This window comes from Triticum urartu, chromosome 1A (genome assembly GCF_056163025.1).
Source record: "Triticum urartu cultivar PI428250 chromosome 1A, HENAU_Tu73, whole genome shotgun sequence".
Classification (NCBI taxonomy): Eukaryota; Viridiplantae; Streptophyta; class Magnoliopsida; order Poales; family Poaceae; genus Triticum; species Triticum urartu.
The window spans coordinates 27,268,685-27,274,684 of record NC_141873.1 but is presented as its reverse complement, the minus strand read 5'-3'; positions in this window follow the sequence as shown (position 1 = coordinate 27,274,684).

The window sequence follows — 6,000 nt, the reverse complement described above, 5'->3', positions numbered from 1 at the left end:
GAAGTTGAAAGATGATGGTAGCAGTTACACGCACTGGGTCCGTAACTTGAGGATTATCCTCATTCCTGCATAGAAGAATTACGTCCTGGAAGCACCGCTAGGTGCCAGGCCTGCTGTAGATGCTACTGATGACGTTAAGAATGTCTGGCAGAGCAAAGCTGATGACTACTCGATAGTTCAGGGTGCCATGCTTTACGGCTTAGAACCGGGACTTCAACAACGTTTTGAACGTCATGGAGCATATGAGATGTTCCAGGAGTTGAAGTTGATATTTCAAGCAAATACCCAGTCTGAGAGATATGAAGTCTCCAATAAGTTCTACAGTTGCGAGATGGAGGAGAATAGTTCTGTCAGTGAACATATACTCAGAATGTCTGGGTACTACAATCACTTGATTCAACTGGGAGTTAATCTGCCGGATGATAGTGTCATTGATAGAATTCTTCAATCACTGCCACGAAGCTACAAGAGCTTCGTGATGAACTATAATATGGAAGGGATGGATAAGACAATTCCCGAGCTCATCGCAATGCTAAAGGCTGCGGAGGTAGAAATCAAGAAGGAGCATCAAGTGTTGATGGTCAACAAGACCACCAGTTTCTAGAAAAAAAGGCAAAGGGAAGAAGAAGGGGAACTTCAAAAAGAACGGCAAACAAGTTGCTGCTCAGGAGAAGAAACCCAAGTCTAGACCTAAGCCTGAGACTGAGTGCTTCTACTACAAACAGACTGGGCACTGGAAGTGGAACTGCCCCAAGTATTTGCGGATAAGAAGGATGGTAAGGTGAACAAAGGAATATGTGATATACATGTTATTGATGTGTACCTTACTAGAGCTCGCAGTAGCACCTGGGTATTTGATACTGGTTCTGTTGCTAATATTTGCAACTCGAAACAGGGACTACAGATTGAGCGAAGATTAGCTAAGGACAAGGTGACGATGCGTGTGGGAAATGGTTCCAAAGTCGATGTGATCGCCGTCGGCATGCTACCTCTACATCTACCTTCAGGATTAATTTTAGACCTAAATAATTGTTATTTGCTGCCAGCGTTAAGCATGAACATTATATCTGGATCTTGTTTGATGCGAGACGATTATTCATTTAAATATGAGAATAATGGTTGTTCTGTTTATATGAGTAATATCTTTTATGGTCATGCACTCTTGAGGAATGGTCTATTTGTGTTGAATCTCGATAGTAGTAATACACATATTCATAATGTTGAAGCCAAAAGATGCAGAGTTGATAATGATAGTGCAACTTATTTGTGGCACTGCCGTTTAGGTCATATTGGTGTAAAGCGCATGAAGAAACTCCATACTGATGGACTTCTGCAAGCTCTTGATTATGAATCACTTGGTACTTGCGAACCATGCCTCATGGGCAAGATGACTAAAACGTCGTTCTCCGGAACAATGGAGCGAGCAACAGATTTATTGGAAATCATACATACTGATGTATGTGGTCCAATGAATACTGAGGCTCACGGCGGGCATCGTTATTTTCTCACCTTCACAGATGATTTGAACAGATATGGATATATCTACTTAATGAAACATAAGTCTGAAACATTTGAAAAGTTCAAAGAATTTCAGAGTCAAGTGGAAAATCACCGTAACGAGAAAATAAAGTTTCTACGATCTAATCGTGGAGGAGAATATTTGAGTTACGAGTTTGGTATGCATTTGAAACAATGTGGAATAGTTTCACAACTCACGCTACACGGAACACCACAGCGTAATGGTGTGTCCAAACGTCGTAATCGTACTTTACTAGATATGGTGCGATCTATGATGTCTCTTACTGGTTTACTGCTATCATTTTGGGGTTATTCTTTAGAGATGGCTGCATTCACGTTAAATAGGGCACCATTGAAATCCATTGAGATGACGCCTTATGAACTGTGGTTTGGCAAGAAACCAAAGTTGACGTTTCATAAAATTTGGGGTTGCGATGCTTATGTGAAAAAACTTCAACCTGATAAGCTCAAACCCAAATCGGAGAAATGCATCTTCATAGGATACCGAAAGGAAACTATTGGGTACACCTTCTATCACAGATCCGAAGGCAAGACATTTGTTGCTAAGAATGGATCCTTTCTAGAGAAGGAGTTTCTCTCGAAAGAAGTGAGTGGGAGGAAAGTAGAACTTGATGAGGTAACTGTACCTGCTCCCTTATTGGAAAGTAGTTCATCACAGAAACCGGTTCCTGTGACACCTACACCAATTAGTGAGGAAGCTAATGATGATGATCATGAAACTTCAGATCAAGTTACTATCGAACCTCGTAGGTCAATTAGAGTAAGATCCACACCAGAGTGGTATGGTAATGCTGTTCTGGAAGTCATGTTACTTGACCATGGTGAACCTACGAACTATGAAGAAGCAATGGTGAGCCCACATTCCGCAAAATGGCTTGAGGCCATGAAATCTGAGATGGGATCCATGTATGAGAACAAAGTGTGGACTTTGGTTGACTTGCCCGATGATCGGCAAGCCATCAAGAATAAATGGATCTTCAAGAAGAAGACTGACGCTGATGGTAATGTTACTATATACAAAGCTCCACTTGTTGCGAAAGGTTTTCGACAAGTTCAAGGGGTTGACTACGATGAGACTTTGTCACCTGTAGCGATGCTTAAGTCTGCCCGAATCATGTTAGCAATTGACGCATTTTATGATTATGAAATTTGGCAAATGGATGTCAAAACTGCATTCCTGAATGGATTTCTGGAAGAAGAGTTGTATATGATGCAACCAGAAGGTTTTTTCGATCCAAAGGGTGATAACAAAGTGTGCAAGCTCCAGCAATCCATTTATGGATTGGTGCAAGCCTCTCGGAGTTGGAATAAATGTTTTGATAGTGTGATCAAAGCATATGGTTTTATACAGACTTTTGGAGAAGCCTGTATTTACAAGAAAGAGAGTGGGAGCTCTGTACCATTTCTAATATTATATGTGGATGCCATATTGTTGATTTTGAAATGATATAGAATTTTTGGATAGCATAAAAGGATACTTGAATAAGAGTTTTTCAATGAATGACCTCAGAGAAGTTGCTTATATATTGGGCATCAAGATCTATAGAGATAGATCAAGACGCTTAATTGGACTTTCAAAAAGCACATACCTTGATAAAGTTTTGAAGAAGTTCAAAATGGATCAAGCAAAGAAAGGGTTCTTGTCTGTGTTACAAGGTGTGAAGTTGAGTAAGACTCAATGCCCGACCACTGCAGAAGATAAAGAGAAAATGAAAAGTGTTCCCTATGCTTCAGCCATAGGCTCTATCATGTATGCAATGCTGTGTACCAGACCTGATGTGTGCCTTGCTATTAGTTTAGCAGGGAGGTACCAAGGTAATCTAGGAGTGGATCACTAGACAACGGTCAAGAACATCCTGAAATACCTGAAAAGGACTAAGGATATGTTTCTCGTTTATGAAGGTGACAAAGAGCTCGTCGTAAATGGTTACGTCGATGCAAGCTTTGACACTGATCTAGACGATTGTAAATTGCAAACCGGATACATGTTTATATTGAATGATGGAGCTGTTAGTTGGAGCAGTTCTAAACAAAGCGTCGTGGTAGGATCTACGTGTGAAGCGGAGTACATAGCTGCTTTAGAAGCAACAAATGAAGGAGTTTGGATGAAGGAGTTCATATCCGATCTAGGTGTCATACCTAGTGCATCGGGTCCAATGAATATCTTTTGTGACAATACTGGTGCAATTGCCTTGGCAAAGGAATCCAGATTTCACAAGAGAACCAAGCACATCAAGAGACGCTTCAATTCCATCCGGGATCAAGTCCAGGTGGTAGACATAGAGATTTGCAAGATACATACGGAGCTGAATGCTGCAGACCCATTGACTAAGCCTCTTCCACGAGCAAAACATGATCAACACCAAGACTCCATGGGTGTTAGAATCATTACTGTGTAATCTAGATTATTGACTCTTGTGCAAGTGGGAGACTGAAGGAAATATGCCCTAGAGGCAATAATAAAGTTATTATTTATTTCCACATATCATGATAAATGTTTATTATTCATGCTAGAATTGTATTAACCGGAAACATAATACATGTGTGAATACATAGACAAACATAGTGTCACTAGTATGCCTCTACTTGACTAGCTCGTTGATCAAAGATGGTTGAGTTTCCTAGCCATAGACATGAGTTGTCATTTGATTAACAGGATCACATCATTAGGAGAATGATGTGATTGGCATGACCCATTCCGTTAGCTTAGCACTTGATCATTTAGTTTACTGCTATTGCTTTCTTCATGACTTATACATGTTCCTATGACTATGAGATTATGCAACTCCCAATTACCGGAAGAACCCTTTGTGTGCTACCAAACGTCACAACATAACTGGGTGATTATAAAGGTGCTCTACAGGTGTCTCTGATGGTGTTCATTGAGTTGGCATAGATCGAGAATAGAATTTGTCACTCCGATTGTTGGAGAAGTATCTATGGGCCCTCTCGATAATGCACATCACGATAAGCCTTGCAAGCAATGTGACTAATGATTTAGTTACAGTATGATGCATTGCGGAACGAGTAAATAGGCTTGCTGGTAACGAGATTGAACTAGGTAATGAGATACCGACGATCGAATCTCGGGCAAGTAACATACCGATGACAAAGGGAACAACGTATGTTGTTATGTGGTTTGACCGATAAAGATCTTCGTAGAATATGTAGGAACCAATATGAGCATCCAGGTTCCGCTATTGGTTATTGACCGGAGACGTGTCTCGGTCATGTATACATAATTCTCGAACCCGTAGGGTCCACACGCTTAAAGATCTGTGACGATCGGTATTATGAGTTTTTGTGTTTTGATGTACCGAAGGTAGTTCGGAGTCCCGGATATGATCACAGACACGACGAGGAGTCTTGAAATGGTCGATACATAAAGATCGATATATTGGATGACTATGTTCGGACACCGGAAGTGTTTTGGGAGGTTTCGGACATATACCGGAGTACATGGGCCTTAGTGGGAGAAGAGGAGGGGCGACCAGGGCAGCCGCAAGGCCCCTCCACCTTTAATCCGAATTGGACAAGGAGGGAGGGAGGCGCCCCCCTTTCCTCCTCTCCCTTCCTTCTCCTCTCCTACTCCTACTTGGAAGGGGGGTCCTACTCCCGGTGGGAGTAGGACTCCTCATGGGGCGCGCCATCGGAGGCCGGCCCCCTCCCCCTCCTCCAATCCTTTATATACAGGGAGGGGGGCACCCCTTGGAGACACAACAATTGATCATTGATCTCTTAGCCGTGTGTGGTGGCCCCCTCCACCATCATCCACCTCGGTCATATCATAGCGGTGCTTAGGCGAAGCCCTGCGTCAGTAGCTTCATCAACACCGTCACCACGCCGTCGTGCTGACGAAGCTCTTCCCAAAGCTCTACTGGATCGTGAGTTCGCGGGACGTCACCGAGCTGAACGTGTGCTGAACGCGGAGGTGACGTACGTTGAATGTATGTATGTCATCGTTGTCGATATAACCCCCTCCTGGATAACTTTGACATGAGGGGCGGTCGATATATATACCACGGGAGCACCCCCCCCCCCCCCCGGCCCTCTCGCTCGACCAAAACTCTCGAGGACACCCAAACCCTAGAAAAAAATGATGTCGGTCTCCTACCCCCTCCCTCTGCGCCCCTACCCGATCGACAAACTCTCTTGAGGCCACCCAAATTTAGCAAGTTAAAAGAGCGTTGTCGTCGAGGCCACCCCAAACCCTAGAGAAGCGTCGAGGCCAGGCCACTAATATGATTCCTTATTGTGCTTAGCTAGCTAGTTCAACGTTTGCCACAACATATCCATCTGTCATGTTTGAATAATAATTGCCATGTTGTAAATATTTGCAAAAACTATGGATCCACACCCCCGAGACGAAGCACAAGAAGCGATGTTGGGGGAGATAATCGCACACTGAAGTGATGCCGTCTTGTCGTTTCTCAACGACACATGCACCGATGGTCTGGAAAG